The following is a 20,414-nucleotide window of genomic DNA, read 5'->3' as shown; positions in this document are numbered from 1 at the left end:
CTGTCGAACTAGTCTAACTGGGTAACCTGCTGTTGAACATATCGCGTGGGTATAGTGCTCGTTCAGGGGGTGCTCTAGTGACACTACCGGCTGTCGTGCTGGCCGGCAAGGCCGTTTGGGGTCCTCTTGTATCAAACGAGGACACTATAGGATATCGTTCCTCATATCATCACACCATGCCAACACATCAGAGAAGTAGTGCGTTATTGCCCAGAGATGACCAGGGAGATCCTCCCGCCGGAGGTTCCAGTACTCCCTCGGGCATAGGTGTGTGTGTGTGTGTGTGTGTGTGTGTGTGTGTGTGTGTGTGTGTGTGTGTGTGTTGTTCTTAAAAAAATGGTTCAAATTGCTCTGAGCACTATGGGACATAACATCTGAGGTCATCAGTCCCCTAGAACTTAGAACTACTTAAACCTAACTAACCTAAGGACATCACACACATCCATGCCCTAGGCAGAATTTGAACCTGCGACCTTAGCGGTCGCGCGGTTCCAGACTGAAGCGCCTAGAACCGCTCGGCCCCGACAGCCAGCTTAGATGAGACATTGAGACACCTAGTGTACAATACTAACACAAAGATTACTAGCGTACCTTTGTATTTCTTTAAAGTATCTTATAACGTTAGAAGCGAACTTGATTTCTAATACTGTGGCTACCTACGGGACTTCATCATACACTTACAGAAAAGGAAAACAGGAGAACAACAAAGGAAGATGAAACTTCCTAGCAGATTAAAACTGTGTGCCCGACCGAGACTCGAACTCGGGACCTTTGCCTTTCGCGGGCAAGTGCTCTACCATCTGAGCTACCGAAGCACGACTCACGCCCGGTCCTCACAGCTTTACTTCTGCCAGTATCTCGTCTCCTACCTTCCAAACTTTACAGAAGCTCTCCTGCAAACCTTGCAGAACTAGCACTCCTGAAAGAAAGGATACTGCGGAGACATGGCTTAGCCGCAGCCTGGGGGATGTTTCCAGAATGGGATTTCTACTCTGCAGCGGAGAGTGCGCTGATATGAAACTGGCAGCTTCTGTAAAGTTTGGAAGGTAGGAGACGAGATACTGGCAGAAGTAAAGCTGTGAGGACCGGGCGTGAGTCGTGCTTCGGTAGCTCAGATGGTAGAGCACTTGCCCGCGAAAGGCAAAGGTCCCGAGTTCGAGTCTCGGTCGGGCACACAGTTTTAATCTGCCAGGAAGTTTCATATCAGCGCACACTCCGCTGCAGAGTGAAAATCTCCTTCTGGGAACAAAGGTAGATGAATAAAATGTTCTGACACCTTGGCATATCCAAAGTGATCAGAAAACGTTAAAATACTAAAAATATCAGGTCAACTTTATTGCGCTTTCTAAACGTTTTTGTGAGTTTCTCACTCGGTGTGTGAAAAGTCCATATGTAAAGCAAAATAAAAAAACTGAAACTGAAGAAATTCAGGCTGCATGCTGAAAGCTGTTAAAGGGGCCTTGTCAAAGTACTTCAGTAGGCAAAGCAAATATCGGTCAAAAATATTTAACTTTTGTTCCTGAATTAGACGTGTCCAGTTTTCAAAAGCAAACTTAAGCTTTGACTGGTTATGTGCTTCAGTTAGAGAATTCATTTACTGAAATAGGAATCGTAAGAGAAATTCTAAGTTACAGCTGCCTCCGTAGCGGAGGTTGCTAATGCACGACTCGGTGCTGTCAGTTGACTAAGAGGTAGTCGGTTCGAATCCGGTTGTTGAGACATGTGATCGTCATCAGTATTTGGCCGGCAAAGTATAGAGAGATGTTGGCATAGAGTTCTTCATCGCCAGGTTTAACACCACAAACATCTTCGCAGTCTTTTAAGCACTTAGGGTAAGTGACACTGTTGATGGCAATCGAGCGTCGGATGTCGGATGAGGGTGTTAAGCGCGTTGGCCCCCTTGGTGCTATTGGAGAGGAGTAGGGTATGTGCCGACACCAGGTTCACCCTCTCCCTTTTATCACTATAATAAACGGACTCATCACTATAATAAACGAACGTGCTCCATACTGCACACACAACCAATGTAGCCACCTACACCCAACAGATGAGCTGAAGACACAGCTACCATGCACCATGTAGAAAGGGGCCATGTGTGTGTAGGACGGAAACAGTTTTCGATTAGAAGCCGGAGCAGCTCCTGAGAGTCTCACAGCCGACAGTACCACACGGCTATCTATTTATTTATCCACTGTTTCATTCCCCTATCTTCATCCGTCGGTATTGATACGTCAAGTGGACTGTTGGACAGGGGGAGTCTCGACCTTTTTCTGATAATTCCGTTTTTAACGGGACACTCAAACCTGATCTTTCTTCATTGCTTGGGGACTGGGAAGGGAATTAGTGCTTTTATTTTCAGAAATCTAATATCATAACTGCTGTGTTATAAGGATGGTTATAGTTTGATAGTCTTCACATTAATATAACGTCACATATACGTGTCTGCTTTTGAATAGATAGACTGCGTTTCCATGAGTCGTTAGTGATTGCGTAGCACATTAACTGAGAAGCTGCATTAAACAAAGCTTTCAAAATGATAAAAAGGTTATCATCACAGAGTACTTCCTCTGTTGGAGAACAGTAGGCTAAGGAAGTGGCATTGGTCTGTTTAAGGAAACACCCTGGAATTCGTCTTCAGTAATCAAGGCTTCGTGGCTGTGCGGGTAAGTGTCAGTCTCCAAATCCAAGAATATGAAGCTCAAAAGTTCAATTCTCAGCCATTCCTGGAAGGTTTTATTACAAATACGCCTCTTTCCTCTCGACAATGGTCTGGTAAATTGAAAAATGCCAGGTTGTGCTATGGTTCGAAGTTGCCGTTAAACTGTGGATCCCTGTTAACTATATGGTTAAGCAATTTCAGAGGCCATGTTCAGTAAACCACTGTAACCTTTGTGTCGTTGACATCTTTACATTTGAAGATATCATCAATCCTCTTCCATTATATGAACAGGAATCTGCTTGAAGGTTTGCTTCTTTTTGCGTTTCAGAACACAACACATGTTGAATTGATAGCTACCAATCTATGCCACTTGGTGAGTTCGTTTCTGCTGGCTAGTGTACGCTTTTCCTTGTTGAAATAGTGCTACTGCTCGCCATATAGGAAGTCTCGCCCTCTGGATATTTCCACAGCCGTTGACAGCACTGATTTGCCCGTAAGACAGGCTACTGGTCATTTTGGAAAGTTGTCCGTTTCGCTGCGACGGTAAATTGCTGCTGCGTGATCAACCCCTTCGGATAGCGGCGCAAGCCGAAACACCTGAAATTAAAAAAAAAAAATAGTTTTAATAACACTTGGTTCAAGAATCATGAAAGAAGATTGTATACATGGAAGAGGCCTGGAGACCCTGGAAGGTTTCTGATAGTTATATAATGGTAACACAGAGATTTGGGAACCAGGTTTTAAATTGTAAGGCATTTCCAGGGGCAGATCCCGACTCTGACCACAATCTATTAGTTATGAACCGTAGATTAAAGCTGAAAAAACTGAAAAAGGTGGGAATATAAGGAGATGGGACCTGGATAAACTGAAAGAACCAGAGGTTGTAGAGAGCTTCAGAGAGAACATTAGGGAACGATTGATAGGAATCGGGGAAAGAAGTACAGTAGAAGAAGAATGGGTAGCTTTGAGGGATGAAGTAGTGAAGGCAGCAGAGAATCAAGCGGGTAAAACGACGAGGGCTAGTATAAATCCTTGGGTAACAGAAGATATATTGAATTTAATTGATGAAAGGAGAAAATATAAAATTGCAGTAAATGAAGCAGGCAAAAAGGAATAAAAATGTCTCAAAAATGAGATTGACAGGAAGTGCAAAATGTCTAAGCAGGGATGGCTAGAGGACAAATGTAAGGATGTAGAGGCATATATCACGAGGGGTAAGATAGATACTGCCTACAGGAATATTAAAGAGACCTTTGGAGAAAAGAGAACCACTTACATGAACATCAAGAGCTCAGATGGAAACCCAGTTCTAAGCAAAGAAGGGAAAGCAGAAAGGTGGAAGGAGTATATAGAGGGTCTATACAAGGGCGATGTACTTGGGAACAATATTACGGAAATGGAAGAGGACGTAGAGGAAGATGAAATAGGAGATAGGATACTGCGTGAAGGGTTTGACAGAACACTGAAAGACCTGAGTCGAAACAAGGCCCCGGGAGTAGACAACATTCCAGTAGAAGTACTGATAGCCTTGGGAGAGCAAGCCCTGACAAAACTCTACCATCTGGCGAGCAAGATTTATGAGACAGGCGAAATACCCTCAGACTTCAAGAATACAAAAATTCCAATCCCAAAGAAAGCAGTTTAATAAGTCACGGCTGCAAAATACTAACGCAGGGGCAAAGTACAGGGAGCGAAAGCCTAACAATTTGTACAGAAACCAGATGGCATTATAAGAGTCGAGGGGCATGAAAGGGACCCAGCGGTTGGGAAGGGAATGAGACAGGGTTGTAGCCTATCCCCGATGTTATTCAATCTGTATATTGAGCAAGCAGTAAAGGAAACAAAAGAAAAATTCGGAGTAGGAATTAAAATCCACGGAGAAAAAATAAAAACTTTGAGGCTCGCCGATGATGTTGTAATTCTGTCACAGACAGCAAAGGATCTGGAAGAGCAGTTGAACGGAATGGACAGTGTCTTGAAAGGAGGATATAAAATGAACATCAACAAAAGCAAAACGAGGATAATGGAATGTAGTCGAATTAAATTGGATGATGCTGAGAGGATTAGATTAAATGAGTTTTGCTATTTGTGGAGCAAAATAACTGATGATGATCGAAATAGAGAGGATCTAAAATGTAGACTGGCAATGGCAAGGAAAGCGTTTCTGAAGAAAAGAAATTTGTTAACATCAAGTATAGATTTAAGTGTTAGGAAGGCTTTTCTGAAAGTATTTGTGTGGAGTGTTACCATGTATGGAACTGAAACATGGGCGATAAATAGTTTGGACAAGAAGAGAATAGAAGCTTTAGAAATGTGGTACTACAGAATAATGCTGAAGATTAGATAGGTAGATCACATGACTAATGTGAAGGTACTGAACAGAATCAGGGAGAAGAGAAATCTGTGGCACAACTTGACTAGAAGAAGGTATCGGTTGGTAGGACATGTTCTGAGTCATCAAGGGATCACCAGTTTAGTATTGGAGGACAGCGTGGAAGGTCTACATCTACATCTACATGAGTACTCTACAAATCACATTTAAGTGCCTGGCAGAGGGTTCATCGAACCACCTTCACAATTCTCCATTATTCCAATCTCGTATAGCGCGCGAAAAGAATGAACACCTATATCTTTCCGTACGAGCTCTGATTTCCCTTATTTTATCGTGGTGATCGTTCCTCCCTGTGTAGGTCGGTGTCAACAAAATATTTTCGCTTTCGGAGGAGAAAGTTGGTGATTGGAATTTCGTGACAAGTTTCCGTCGCAACGAGAAACGCCTTTCTTTTAACGATTTCCAGCCCAAATCCTGTATCATTTCTGTGACACTCTCTCCCATATTTCGCGATAATACAAAACGTGCTGCCTTTTTTTGAACCTTTTCGATGTACTCCGTCAGTCCTATCTGGTAAGGATCCCACACCGCGCGGCAGTATTCTAAAAGAGGATGGACAAGCGTAGTGTAGGCAGTCTCCTTAGTAGGTCTGTTACATTTTCTAAGTGTCCTGCAAATAAAACGCAGTCTTTGGTTAGCCTTCCCCACAACATTTTCTGTGTGTTCCTTCCAATTTAAGTTGTTCGTATTTGTAATACCTAGGTATTTAGTTGAATTTACGGCTTTTAGGTTAGACTGATTAATCGTGTAACCGAAGTTTAACGAGTTCCTTTTAGCACTCATGTGGATGACTTCACACTTTTCGTTATTAAGGGTCAACTGCCACATTTCGCCCCATTCACATATTTTTTCTAAATCGTTTTGGAGTTTGTTTTGATCTTCTGATGACTTTATTAGTCGATAAACGACAGCGTGTCTCACAAGCAAAGTCTTAATGCTCTCAGCTATCTGCACGGGTACAATGCATATTACTATGCCGAGCAAGGTCCGAGTGCGGATAAGTTGCTTCTAAAGGTCTGTATTAGATTGTGAGATAGGTACTTTACTAGGCAAATCCCAAGCCCTTTTTCTGTGAAGAAGGTATCAAAAAATTGTCATCCGGCTGTTCCTTAGTGCTGTTCTTCCCCTCGGGTCATTATTAATGTAAGAAATGAATATTTATAGCAGAGCGGTTAAGTAATTAAACGTGTTTGTTAGCATATCTTTCACGCTCTCATATTTACTTATTTTATTTGTGAGCCCTACAGGAATAATATTTCTAGAAACTAGAAGAATCTGTAGAGTAAGTTTAACAAGAATCTAATATCTTTATGGCTGCTTGTGTTATGTGCGTTAGATCTTCGATAACTTACACTTGTCATTCGTTGGCGGATATTTTCTCCTTCACATTGCTAATGTATTACCATTTTATTTATTTACCGGTGCCAGATTAGGACCTCCAACTTTCGCACATGTCGGACGGAACACTTCGAAATTTACGGTTTAATCATGCATATGTTTACGCGAAAGTTTAAAACAACCCGTCAGAGTGTATAAATTATTTATGTTATGTGTAGCTCTGTGGCTTAGAGGGCGTCAGAAAAAAAATCTGGGATCAATCGTCAGTGGGTGCTTGGGATTTTTCTCTGTCACGTGTTGCTTCTTTTTCGTCTTTTGCAACCATTTACATACGTGAAAACCACCAAGTTGCACTATCTTGGTATTCAGTTCAAAGGTCGAAGGAAGGCAATAGCATATCACTTCCAATAGGACCGTGCTAGTAACAACTCACAGGTTTACTGTCAGATTTGCATTTACAGAAAATATAAATCATTGTGGCAGGACGCTTTTTTATTGAAAGGAATGTCAAGAAGAGTCAAGGAAACTATTAATTCCCCCTAAATATGCCTAATGAGCATGACAGTAAAATTAAAGAAAGTAGAACTTATATGTAGGCATTCGACGGTCGTATATTTTTAGTGTATTTTACGCAACGGAATAAGGTAGGGAGTGGGATAACCGCATAGTGAAACAATATTGATACATTGTGTGCATCTCGCCAAACAGCTTACTGTGACCTGCGCAGTGTAGGGTTATCCTGTATCATCTGGACAGTTAGGAGAAGTGCCCATGCTAAATGTCAGTAACCTGTGTTGTTACTATGTACGAGTGTGGAATGAGAGAAAGTGAAAGGACGAAAGAGGAAGGGAAAGATGAAGCATGGTACTGGTACATAGCCTATTCCTCTAGAACAATTCCGAGGTGACTGCTGAACTTACTTTCACTAATCACAGTCAAACGCCTCGCGTATCGTCATTCGATGGAGAGATATAGGATTCCGTGCAGAACAATGGCACGCAAGATCGGGACTGATTTCCGCCCTCTTTTCTCTTTGTACAGGTGAAATACTGGTGCTGAAAATTCTATCAGGTGTCCCCGCGGTGACTGGTCGAAACGCTGACCTCCGTTTGCGACATCACCTATGATGCAGCTGATTTTCTCGGTCATTCACAAGAAACTGAAATTTTGAAGTTCGCGGGTATAAAATACAGACAGCGAAAGGTTATTTAACTTGGACTGAAACCAGATTGCAGTCGTAAGAATCTGACATGAAACGCACGTCGTAGTTGATGTGGAATAGACACAGAATTTTAGCCTATCCCAGATGTTTCTCAGTCTGTTCATTGAGCAATCTGTGAAGAAAAGATCTCGAAAGGGAATATAGGTTCAGGGGAAATACATAAATACTTCGTTTGGTGAAGACATAGTAATTCTGTCGTAGACGGCTTGGAAGAGCAGTTGAACGAAACGAATAGTACCCTGAAAAGAGGTTTATAAGATAAATATCAAAAACAATAAAACTAGGGTGATGAAATGTAGTCGAACTAAATCTAGCGATTCTGAGAGAATTCGGTTAGAAACTGAGGCACTGGAAGTAGTAGATGGGTTTTGCTTTTTGCGCAGTAAAATAATTGAAGATAGCTGAAGTAGAAAGGATATAAAAATTTAGACAGGGCAAAAAATGAAAGAATTTCTGAAAAAGAGCAAGTTGTAAATATCTAATACCATTTTAGCGGTAGGAAGTCTTTTCTGAAAATATTTGCATGGATTGTTACCTTGTATGGAAGTGAAACAAAAAAATGGCTCTGAGCACTATGGAACTTTTAACATTTGAGATCATCAGTCCCCTAGGACTTAGAACTACTTAAACCTAACTAGTCTAAGAACATCACACACATCCATGCCCGAGGCAGGATTCGAACCTGCGACCGTAGCCGTTCCAGACTGAAGCGCCTAGAACCGCTCGGTTACAGCGGCCGGCGGAAGCGAAACGTTGACGATAAATAGTTAAGACAAGCAGAGAAGATTTTGAAATGTGGCGTTACAGAAGAATGCTGAGAATTAGGTGGGTAGCTTGAATAAAAAATGAGGAGTTACTGAATCGAACTGTGGAAAAAAGAAATTTATAGCACAACTTAACTATAAGAAGGATCGACTGATATAGCCGGGCGTGGTGGCCGAGCGGTTCTAGGCGCTTCAGCCCGGAACCGCGCCCCTGCTACAGTCGCAGGTTCGAATCCTGCCTTGGGCATGGAAGTGTGTGATGTCCTTAGGCTAGTTAGGTTTAAGTAGTTCTAAGTTCTAGGGGACTGATGACCTCAGATATTGAGTTCCATAGTTCTCAGAGCCATTTGAACCATTTTTTGATCGATTGATAGGACATGTCCTAGAGTCTGAAGGAATGGTCAATTTGTTAATGGAAGGATGTGTAACGGGAGCCCAAAGTTCGAATACAATAAAGAAGTTCAAATGGCTGTAGGATGCGGTAGATACGCAGAGATGAAGAGGCTTGCACAGGATGGATTAGCTTGGAGAACTACATTAAGCGAGTCTTCCGACTTAAGACCACAGCAACAAAACAGGAGAACAATCAATTCAAATATCACTAGAACCGTATAGATTATTTTTAACTTTAACCGAACCTGGATGCCTTCGTTAGATTCAGCTATAGGTATCATCACCTCCAAATATGAATCAGATTGTTTACAAAACAGTTCCAACGCTCCACGTGCTTTTATGAACGATGTTACGACGTCCATTTCATTAATGAAGTGATGAAATCGCCGCATCAGTTTGTTCGTGAATCGTGTAAACTATGTTGAAACATGGTTTGATGGAAGACATCCACAAAGATAACAGAACATCACCTAACAAGGTTTCAGCGCCTACTCTTCATCACCGACTTCGTCCAGATTTGTGGTAATTGCTAAACTCGGCCAGAAATGATAGCGACAGAAGTGGGAACTTCAAATGGACAAGCGTTTAGAAGAAACACATGTTGTTGTGGTCTTCAGTCCTGAGACTGGTTTGATGCAGCTCTCCACGCTGCCCTATCCTGTGCAAGCTTCTTCATCTCCCAGTACCTACTGCAGCCTACATCCTTCTGAATCTGCTTAGTGTATTCATCTCTTGGTCTCCCTCTACGATTTTTACCCTCCACGCTGCCATCCAGTACTAAATTGGTGATCCCTTGATGCCTCAGAACATGTCCTACCAACCGATCCCTTCTTTTAGTCAAGTTGTGCCACCAACTCCTCTTCTCCCCAATTCTATTCAATACCTCCTCATTAGTTATGTACTAGGAAAACAAAGACGCAGTACAAAAGAATTATCCGAATGCGGCAGAAATATGTAGACGTGCTGTACGTGTATAGACAAACGAGTGATTGCAGTTTCAGAAAAATTGGATGATTTATTCAAGAGAGTGAGAGAGCGCTTCACAAATTGAGCAAGAGAGTAACGTGTTGGGCCACAACTAGCCGTTATGCAGGCAGTTATTCGGTTTGGCGTCGATTGACAGAACTGTTGGATGTCTTCCTGAGGGGTGTCGTACCGAATTCTCTCTAATCGTCCAACTCCCAAGCTGGTTGGAGGGCGCTACCTGTAAGGCTCCAAACGTTCTTAATTGGGGTGATATCCGGCGACCTTGCTGGCCAAGGTAGGGTTTAACAAGCACGAAGACAAGCATTAGACACTCTCGCCTTGTGTGGGCGGGCATTATCTTGCTGCAATATAAGTCCAGGATGGCTTGGCATGAAGGGCAACGAAACGGGGCGTAGAATGGCGTCAACGTACCGTTGTGCCGTAAGATGCCATGGATGACTACCAAAGGGGTCAAGCTATGAAAATTAACGTCATCCCAGATCATCTCTCCTGGCTGTCAGGGAGTATGGCAGGCGACAATCATGCTGGTATCCCATCGCCGTACGGGGCGTATCGAGACACGTCCTCGCTGGTCATTGGGGCTGTCATCTCTGATCATCGGACGTCAGTGCGAAGCGGGACTCGTCACTGAAGACAATGCCAATCGAGTTAGTGAGATTCCAGGGCGAAGACGCATACTATACGGTGTGTGGTGGAGGTACCACTACTAGTCATTCCTTTCCTGTTCCACTGGCAAATACAGCGCGGGAGTAACAACTACCTATATGTCTCCGTACGAGCAATAACTTCTGTTAACTTCGTGGTCTTTACTGGAAACGTAAGTTGGCGGCTGTACGCTGGTTCTGCAGCCGGCTTGAAACGCTGGTTGTCTAAATTTTCTCAGTAGTGTTCTTCGAAAAGAACAACGCCTTCCTACCAGGGATTCCCATTTGTGTTCCCTAAGCATCTCCACAACACTGCCGCGTTGTTCGAACACACCGCTAACAAATCTAGCAGGCCGCTGCTGAACTGCTTCGATGTCTTCCTTTAATCCGACCTGGTACGGATCCCAAACACTCCAGCAATACTCAAGAATGGGTGTACTAGTATCCTGCATGTGATCTCCTTTACAAATGAACCACACTTTCGTAAAATTCTCCCAATAAACTGGAGTATACTATTCGTCTTCGCTATTGCAATCCACAGATGCTCCTTCCATTTCATACCGCTTTGCAACGTTACGCCTACTTAATCGACGTGCCTCTGTCAAGCAGCACTAAGAAGCTTTTTGTTTCAAGGAATATGAGCAGAGAATTTAAGAGTCGTGGGATCCAATCCCTCTGTGAAAACATTTTTTTATTTTATTTTCAATTATTATGTTACGTAACTGCAAATAATCCGAAAATATGAACAAAGTAACCCACTCCAATACAGTGCAGTCTGCTGTAATCCTTTCCACAAAATCCTGCCAACGGTCTGTGCATGATTACAAGAAAGTACTGGCTATTCCAGACCGATTCCAGAAACTGTGGATCATTTCGCGTCCAAATATAGAAATGTCGTCATTGCTTCCTCAAAATCTAGACAGTTTACAACAGCACTATACAGAAACCTTTTGACTGAGATAATGAAGACCTATGTGCTGAAGAACAAATTGCTTCCATTAAATGGATAATGGGGAAGACAGACAAATGTACAATTATACGACGAGATATTTCAAGATGAAGAAGGATTGCCGTAGTGCGTTATTGAAGTGATTCCCCTCCGCTCCTCTCAAATGGACTCTGCTAGGGCAACCCTGCGATGCCTGTTTTTGTCGTCAGTTAAAGAATTTGATCAAAAACCTTCAAAACTACTTTTGTCTCCTCGAGAGAGAGGAAAAGAAAACACATCCCGAGAAGAGTCCATCAGAATACGTTCCATTGTACACCAGCAGCCATCCTCTCCAAAATTTGGCGAAATGATCCGTTACGAGTGGTTTGCAGCCAAATTGTGATATGAGAACGAACCTTTCAGGAATGTAAACCAAGTTCGTTTTTCTATAGAGACTTTAAACAGCCGTGTAATAGTACAAATGCGGCGTTTATAACGTGTGTAAAATGCAGAGGGAATTACTGCTTACCATGTTTTTACGATGACTGTCACCATAGCACTGCAGCACGCGTAGTTCATCAAATTCAAAATAATAAAAGTATCAAATTTTGCGTAAGTTCTTGCTTACGCCTTATAATCCCTTATATGAATGTGCGGCGTATGTTCTTTCAGACATGTTCGAAAGAACAGACACCAGACATTCATAAAAATTGACAGGTCTCGATGGGCTGTGAATCCTTCGACATGCAGTGGAAATCTAAAATTAGCGAGCACGGAGAACATGGACGGGTATTGAGGATAAGTGGTGGAGCTAGGAGGCAATGTGCGTCGGCCGAGAAGCGTGCAGAGGTAGTCCGCGCATATGCGATTAACGCTGTGTGTGCGGGTGGCGCAGTGGCTAACTAACACAACTGCATAGTAAGCATGAGATCACAGGTTTGAGTCCCGGTCCAGCACACATTTTCACTCTTCGCCGTTTATTCCACATAAAGTCCCGATGCAGCTGATATCATCACCTTTCCTTTCCCCCATCCAGATTTAGGTTTTCTGTGATTCTACTAAATCACTCCAGGAAAATGCCGGGATGGTTCCTTTGAAAGCGCACGGCCTAGTTCCTTCGTCGTCTTTGACACAGTCAGAGGTTGTGCTACGTCTCTTATGACCTCAATGTCGACGGGACTTTAAACCGAATCTTTCTTCCTCCCTTCCGCTACGCCAACCCCTGTCTGGAACCTACCCTAACACAAGTGGCTGTTTTTATTTTTTTAAATTTTTTTTAACTCTTGGCTACTGGAACGCCTGCTTCAGTTACTTGGCATTTCTACACTACTGGCTATTAAAATTGCTACACCACGAAGATAACTTGCTACAGACGCGAAATTTAACCGACAGGAAGAAGATGCTGTGATATGCAAATGATTAGCTTTTCAGAGCATTCACACATGGTTGGCGCCGGTAGCGACACCTACAACGTGCTGACATGTGGAAAGTTTCCAACCGATTTCTCATACACAAAAAGCAGTTGACCGGCGTTGCAGGGTGAAACGTTGTTGTGATGCCTCGTGTAAGGAGGAGAAATGCGCACGATCACGTTTCCGACTTTGATAATGGTCGGGTTGTAGCCTATCGCGATTGCGGTTTATCGTATCACGACATTGCTGCTCGCGTTGGTCGAGATCCGTTGACTGTTAGCAGAATATGGAATCGATGGGTTCAGGAGGGTAATACGGAACGTCGTGCTGAATCCCAACGGCATCGTATCACTAGCAGTCGACATGACAGGCATCTTATCCGCATGCCTGTAATGGATCGTGCAGCCACGTCTCGATCCCTGAGTCAACAGATGGGGACGTTTGCAAGACAACAACCATTTGGAAGAACAGTTCGACGAAGTTTGCAGCAGCATGACCTATCAGCTCGGAGACCATGGCTACGGTTAGCCTTGACGCTGCATTACAGACAGGAGCGCCTGCGATGGTGTACTCAACGACGAGCCTGGGTGCACGAATGGCAAAACTTCATTTTTTCGGATGAATCCAGGTTCTGTTTACAGCATCACGATGGTCGCATCCGTGTTTGGCGACATCGCAGTGAACGCACATTGGAAGCGTGTATTCTTCATCGCCACACTGGCGTATCACCCGGCGTGATGGAATGGGGTGCCATTGGTTACACGTCTCGGTCACCTCTTGTTCGTATTGACGGCACTTTGAACAGTGGATGTTACATTTCAGATGTGTTACGAGCCGTGGCTCTACCCTTCATTCGATCCCTGCGAAACCCTACATTTCAGCAGGATAATGCACGACCGCATGTTGCAGGTGCTGTACGGGCATTTCTGGATACAGAAAATGTTCCACTGCTGCCCTGGCCAGCACGTTCTCTAGATCTCTCACCAATTGAAAACGGCTGGTCAATGGTGGCCGAGCAACTGGCTCGTCACAATACGGCAGTTACCATTCTTGGACTGTGGTATCTTGTTGAAGCTGCATGGACAGCTGTACCTGTACACGCCATCCAAGCTCTGTTCGACTCAAAGCCCAGACATATCAAGGCCGTTATTACGGCCAGAGGTGGTGGTTCTGGGTACTGATTTGTCAGGATCTATGCACCCAAATTGCGTGAAAAAGTAATCACATGTCAGTTCTAGTATAATATATTTATCGAATGAATACCCGTTTATCACCTGCATTTCTTCTTGGTGTAGCACTTTTCAAAAATGTTCAAATGTGTGTGAAATCTTTATCGGACTTAACTGCTAAGGTCATCAGTCCCTAAGCTTACACACTACTTAACCAAAATTATCCTAAGGACAAACACACCCACCCATGCTCGAGGGAGGACTCGAACCTCCGCCGGGACCAGCCGCACAGTCCATGACTGCAGCGCCTTAGACCGCTCGGCTGATCTCTCGCGGCGCAGCAATTTTAATGGCCAGTAGTGTATTTCTGGCCAAGCCGTGCGTATCCCATAAATTTACACGACATCGACGAATTCGAGTCGGTGCGGTCCTCTTGTAATACAATTAGAACTTGGTGACATGTTCTCAAACTTAAATACACTCCCTGCCCTAGTGCTGCTATACACGTATAGGTGTACGTAATGAGTGCTTGCAAAAATCGTTAGACGAGGAACAAAGGCTTGTTGAGACGTCGACTAACTGCGCGGACGGCCAGCGGGTGGCCTACAGCGCGGCGCGCACTCTGCTAAAAATATGCCCGCTGCATCAGATTCCCGTTTCCAACAGCGGCGGTTATGGTAATGCAGCTGGTCGCTTCCTGTCCTCGTTGCAGCTGCGCTGCCTGCGAATGCCTAATTAAATCAGATAAATGTTCGCGTAATTGAGCAGGAAAGTTTTATGTTTTGCCAAATTAGAGGCATCGCTGCGTTAAGTATCGGCCCAAAGTAATTTGCATTCGGACATAAAACAAGACGGAGCGAATTTAAAGCAGGACCTCAGCTCTGAACCGGCAGCTGCCGAGAAGCAGGTAGTTTGTTCACAGCTAGTGGACAACTGTTTCTTCCCCGTGAGATCTGAATTTGTTAAATAAGTTAGTGGCTGGACGCCGGGTCCCCGGCGGTCACAGCAGCTCCTGTCTGCTTAAGGCAGTTTGCCACCTTGTTCCGCGCCATTAGAATGCCGACTGAAAAATTGCTAGGGTGAGATTCCGTCGCTGTTCGGACTGCAGATTATACACAGTGGGTACATTATAGCCTCGTCTCTCCTAGTATCCTATCAACGTTACCAGTGGAAATAGTGTGAAAACCGAAGATAAACATTTCAGCAGTCCTAGAGGAAATGTTTTATATGTACTGGAGATGTCTACTTTCCTTTATTTTCTGGCAAAACTTCCGACGGACATTGCATCAACGAGAAAATATCTGACTGCTTTGTAATGTAGATTGAAAGGGAAGCGCCACTGTATCAAGTAAGTCACAGCGAGCGCTCTACTACAGGGTGAAAAGTATTTAAACCGACAAACTCTGGGAGGTTGTAGGGAACATCTAAACAAATATTTTTCTCTAATGTCATTTTTTCCTATGAGGATTATTTAAACCGGTGGAGGCCGTATTACGCACTTCAGTTGTTAGAGGTCGTATTACGACCTTCAGTTGTAGGCAACTGCTGTCCACCAGTGTAGTGGTGCATTGTCTCTGTTTACTAATGGGGCGATACACCTGGAGTGAGTACACTGATATGGTTGGTGCGTACTACGTAGCGCACCACAGCGGACGAGCTGCACAGCGGGTTTATCACCAACAATATCCGAATCGCCGTATCCCGCATCATACGACCTTTGCTGCTGTGTACCAGTGTCTGCGTGATACCGGGTCATTTAGCAGATTACCTGGACAGGGACGCCGTCGCACGGTAAGAACTCTGCAATTTGAGGAAGCTGTCTTGCAGCATGTTGAGCGGGATCCTTCAGTCAGCACTCGTGCAATTGCACGTAACATGGGGACGAATCAGACGAATGTAATAACAGTCCTTCGAGAGTAATTGTTACGTCCATTTCACTTACAGCGTGTCCACAACCTGGAACCAGTTGATTATCCACCCAGAGCACAGTTTTCGCAGTGATACCTAAAAAAAAAAAAAAAAAAAAAAAAAAAAAAAAAAAAAAAGGCTCTGAGCACTATGGGACTCAACTGCTGAGGTCATTAGTCCCCTAGAAATTAGAACTAGTTAAACCCAACTAACCTAAGGACATCACAAACATCCATGCCCGAGGCAGGATTCGAACCTGCGACCGTAGCGGTCTTGTGGTTCCAGACTGCAGCGCCTTTAACCGCACGGCCACTTCGGCCGGCAGTGGTACCTCGAACAGTGTGAAATGCATCCTACATTTCCATTCTCTGTATTGTTTATCGATGAAGCAACGTTCGGGCGTGATGGAGTCTTCAACATGTACAATTCACATGTTTGGAGTGAGGATAACCCACATGCCACAGTTACTAGCGCTCATCAAGTGCTGTTCTTCGTTAATGTGTGGGTCGGTGTTGTTGGGGACTGTTTAATTGGGCCGTATCTGCTACCTAGGCAATTAAATGGCAGGCGCTATTATAATTTTCTCGCCAGAGCATTACCAGAATTGCTGGAAGACGTCCCGCTCCCTACAAGACGACGCATGTGGTTCCAACATGACGGGGCGCCGGCACATTTCAGTCGTCGTGTGCGTCGATTCCTGGACAGAACGGTTCCCAGAAATGTAGATTGGCAGAGGTGGTCCTGTACCATGGCTTGCTCGATCCCCAGATATGTCCCCTCTGGACTTTTTGTGTGGGGAGAGATGTGCAACCTTGTTTACTAACTCCTGTTGCATCAGAAGAGGATCTGGTTGCCCTGATAGTAGCAGCAGCAGTAACAATTCAGGATACTCCTGGGGTTTTTTCCCGTGTCAGATAGAACATGATCCGACGGTGTAACCTTTGTTTACGTGTCAATGGAGGCATTTTTGAAAATCTACTGTAACTGAAATTGAGTTGTGTTAATGTGTTGTCTCTTGGTCATAAAAAAATAGAAAAGTGTTTGTTGGTTTAATTAATTTGCCGCCAGAGAAATCTTCCTTTACTGGTTTAAATACTCCTCATAGGAAAAAATGACATTAGGGAAAAATATTTGTTTTGATGTCCCATAAAACCTCCCAGAGTTTGTCGTTTTAAATACTTTTCTCCCTGTATAGCTGGAACAAAACAATGAGGCTGCAGCTAAAACATGATCAATTTCATAAATTTAACTTTTATTTCATTGTTTTGATATTAAACAATGGGTACTTCATGAATTACATTTCGAAAGAAATAATGCTTATTCTCGAAAAGACCCCATTTCGGGCCGATACTTAACGCAGCGATGCCTCTAATTTGGCAAAACATAAAACTTTCCTCTTCAATTACGCAAACATTTATTCGATTTAATTTGGCATTTGCAGCCAGCGCAGCTGCAACGGGGACAGGAAGTAGAACCTGAGGATAACTATTGAAACCATACGTATTGTGATATTAAGTCATCCTCGTCATGTGATGTGAGACTCTCTAGTTCTAAATGCATCGCTCGCCGTACCGGCAACACCGCAAAGTGACTTCTGCAGAATACCCTAGGGACAGGGGTTGCGTTCACTGAAGTCGCGTCTGCCAACGCATGAAGATGGAAGGCAGATTACGGTTTAACGTCAATCGACAGCAAAGTCATTAAGACGGGACACTAACTCTGATTGTTTCTAGCATGGGGAAGGAAATCCGCCGGGCCGTTTCAGAGAAACCACCCCGGAATTTGCTGAATCTATCACGGAAAACCTAAATCTGCATGGCCTAACTCGGATTTGAATCGTCGCCCTCTCGAATACGAATTCTACGTGCTAGCCAGTGCGTCACCTCGCTCGGTCCCAACCCGTGAAGAAATTAAGAAGTAGTACCTCATGACAGCCATGACTATATATGCTAGGTGGTTTTTTCTTGCAATTCAGTTCACCAACACATTTATTATCTATTTTCCATTTTCGCGAAATGTGATCAACAGTCACTATCTGACGGAAAATTGCTGACATGCATGGAAATTATCTGCACCAAACTGTAGGAGAGCCGCAAGACAACAAAAGGAACATGGTGTTGTTGTTGTTGTCGTCGTCGTCGTCGTGTCGTCGTAATCATCATCTCGATCTGATACGATGGAAATTACAGCCTGCTTTCCAGTGCCTAAAAGTTTTTCTCCTAAAGACAAACCATCTAACATGAAACCAAACAATTCTTCGTCATAGCAGCAGCAGCAGCAGCACGTTGTATAAACACTAATCTCGAAGTAGATTCCATACATCATGAGCTTTGCCACATTGCTTTTGTTTATCATCTAAGACGATTTAAATTAATGATACCTGATGGTTAACTTTGCCTGCCTGTATACTGTAGTGGGAACTGGGCAGTTTATATGGACCATTATTTCCTCCCAGATTGGAGTGCAGACTAACGTGTACGCTGGTTCTGGAGTATTGCAGTCCTACGAGAATGAGCAACAGAGACCAACCACTGACGCTTTTGTGGCACTCTACAGCCATCTCAATAAAAGTTTCTTTCTGTATCTTTTCACTAACCCCTGATCAGACCAATTTTAAGCTGCCCATCCGTCCCTTCACATTTTCCAATTTTCCGCAACATTCGAACTTCCAGTGTTTAATTCTCTCGTTTGGGGAATGTTCTCCTTATTGTCCGTTTCCCGCTAAACTGTTAACTACTTTATACCCGTTGTTTCTTGAAAAGGAAGAGGTCATCATGAGGAGATTTTTTTAGACGGGCAGGGTACCGTGATAGTATGACTTGATAGACAGGTGGCAGCTGGTTTACAGAAGGGACAGGGAAACGGTACGCATTTACGACATATAGGTATCAGTCGCCCTGAGGATTACGTTGAAACTAGCCAATTCATGTAAGCAGTATCTCTAAAAACACACTCTTCTTGATATTCACGTTTTTATTTTTATTTTCGACGTACCTGAAGTTGAAAGTAATGTTCCTTGTAATAATTATACTATATAATATTATATATTTTATATAATGTTTATATATTATTTATAAATAATAATTTTTATTTTAGTAATAATAATTTTTAGTTTAATAATAATTTTATGTATTATATAATATTATATATTCTAATGTTATACATGAAACGACCGATTAGCACTTTTTACGTGGCAGATTAGAGCAAGAAACAGTTCTTTAAAGAAATCACTCCCCTTAGGATTAAAATTGTCATCAGTAGAATAATAATGTAATTTGTTTCATACCTCTCGTATCCAGGATGTGAAATTTCCCAGTAAAAGGACAACACTTGAATGAAATGGGAGGCAAGAAAATATAGTGGAATTATTTGAGCAATACGATCTATCATTTTGAAGCATGGGTTTGAGCTACAGGACTGAGCAACAAGAGGGGAATTTAATGCCAGTTGTTACGGCACGTTATGTACTCTCCTTGCGCTGACAACCGGAAAGTTAATTTTATATGAAACAAGTGCGCGACGGTATAATGAATACATATTGTGTGAGAACTGAGCAGTCGCGTTGCGCTGAGTGAAGGAGAAACACGAGCTGCGCATATAGAATAAATCTGGCACGAATTTTCTTGTTCGCTGGATACAGGCAAGAAACTTTGAGAAAAATAAAGATAAAACAGCATGGAGTACATAAAGCACTTCTCTACTATCAGTACAGATTTCACAGCAGCTTGTGAAAAACAGTTCAAAGTTACGGAAGATTTTTGTTAGATTATGTTTTCATTAGCACCGTCTCATTCGACGTTGGTATTTGATTGGGTATTGCATCTACGGAATCCTATATCTACTCGATTGTAGAATTGTAACTGGTGTAAGTTTGAATATGTTGACTGCTTTCGAACAGGTTAAAGGCTTAAGGGCACGAATCTTTATTGATGACTTGGAACTTTGTAATTATCTAGAAAAGTCCGTAGACACTATGTCCCGAAATGCCGATTCAACAAATCGAGCTGTTATTCTGGTGGAACCTGTAAAAACTACAGAAAAACGTCGTTTTTGCTATTTCCGAGTGATGTGTATTAACTATCACGAAGCATGTCCATCTTGACGTGATGAAACGTTGGTTTAGGTCGCAGCGCAGGTTAGAAGAGGGCAAAGAACGTTTCTATACTCAAGAACTTGGAAACCACACTATACTAACGTACAAATGTCCAGGAGTATCAAATTCGCCCGTATGCCGAATTTGCGTCTGTCATTTATTCTCATGGGGTTTCGCCAAGGGCTTGTATACCCCCTCGTCTACACTAACGTTGGCAGGCATAGCACCACAGACACAGAGAACATAAGACAATATATGTTAAAGAGAACCTTGCTTGAACAGGGCGTCCAATTACACATCTAATGTATGTATTTCTGTTTGCTGCTGAAGACGAAAACAAAATCTTACAAGACGTTATAATAATCTGCAATCGCTCTGCGCACAACAAATAATGACAAGGGCACGAGGACAACAACAACAACAACGACGCCGGCCGCGGTGGCCGTGCGGTTCTAGGCGCTGCAGTCCGGAACCGCGAGACTGCTATGGTCGCAGGTTCGAATCC

General features: G+C 43.3%; 1 long non-coding RNA gene across 1 annotated transcript in view; it reads right to left on the bottom strand.

The window, feature by feature from the left end:
- Window positions 1-2,728: 2,728 nt before the first annotated feature.
- The window catches only part of LOC124790044, a 237,517-nt gene continuing 219,831 nt past the window's right edge, over window positions 2,729-20,414 (bottom strand). The window contains exon 3 of the long non-coding RNA XR_007016208.1: window positions 2,729-3,256. This is a non-coding gene — a long non-coding RNA (uncharacterized LOC124790044). The remainder of the gene's footprint in view (window positions 3,257-20,414) is intronic.

This window comes from Schistocerca piceifrons, chromosome 3, assembly GCF_021461385.2.
Source record: "Schistocerca piceifrons isolate TAMUIC-IGC-003096 chromosome 3, iqSchPice1.1, whole genome shotgun sequence".
NCBI lineage: Eukaryota > Metazoa > Arthropoda > Insecta > Orthoptera > Acrididae > Schistocerca > Schistocerca piceifrons.
This window is presented reverse-complemented; position numbering and strand designations above follow the sequence as displayed.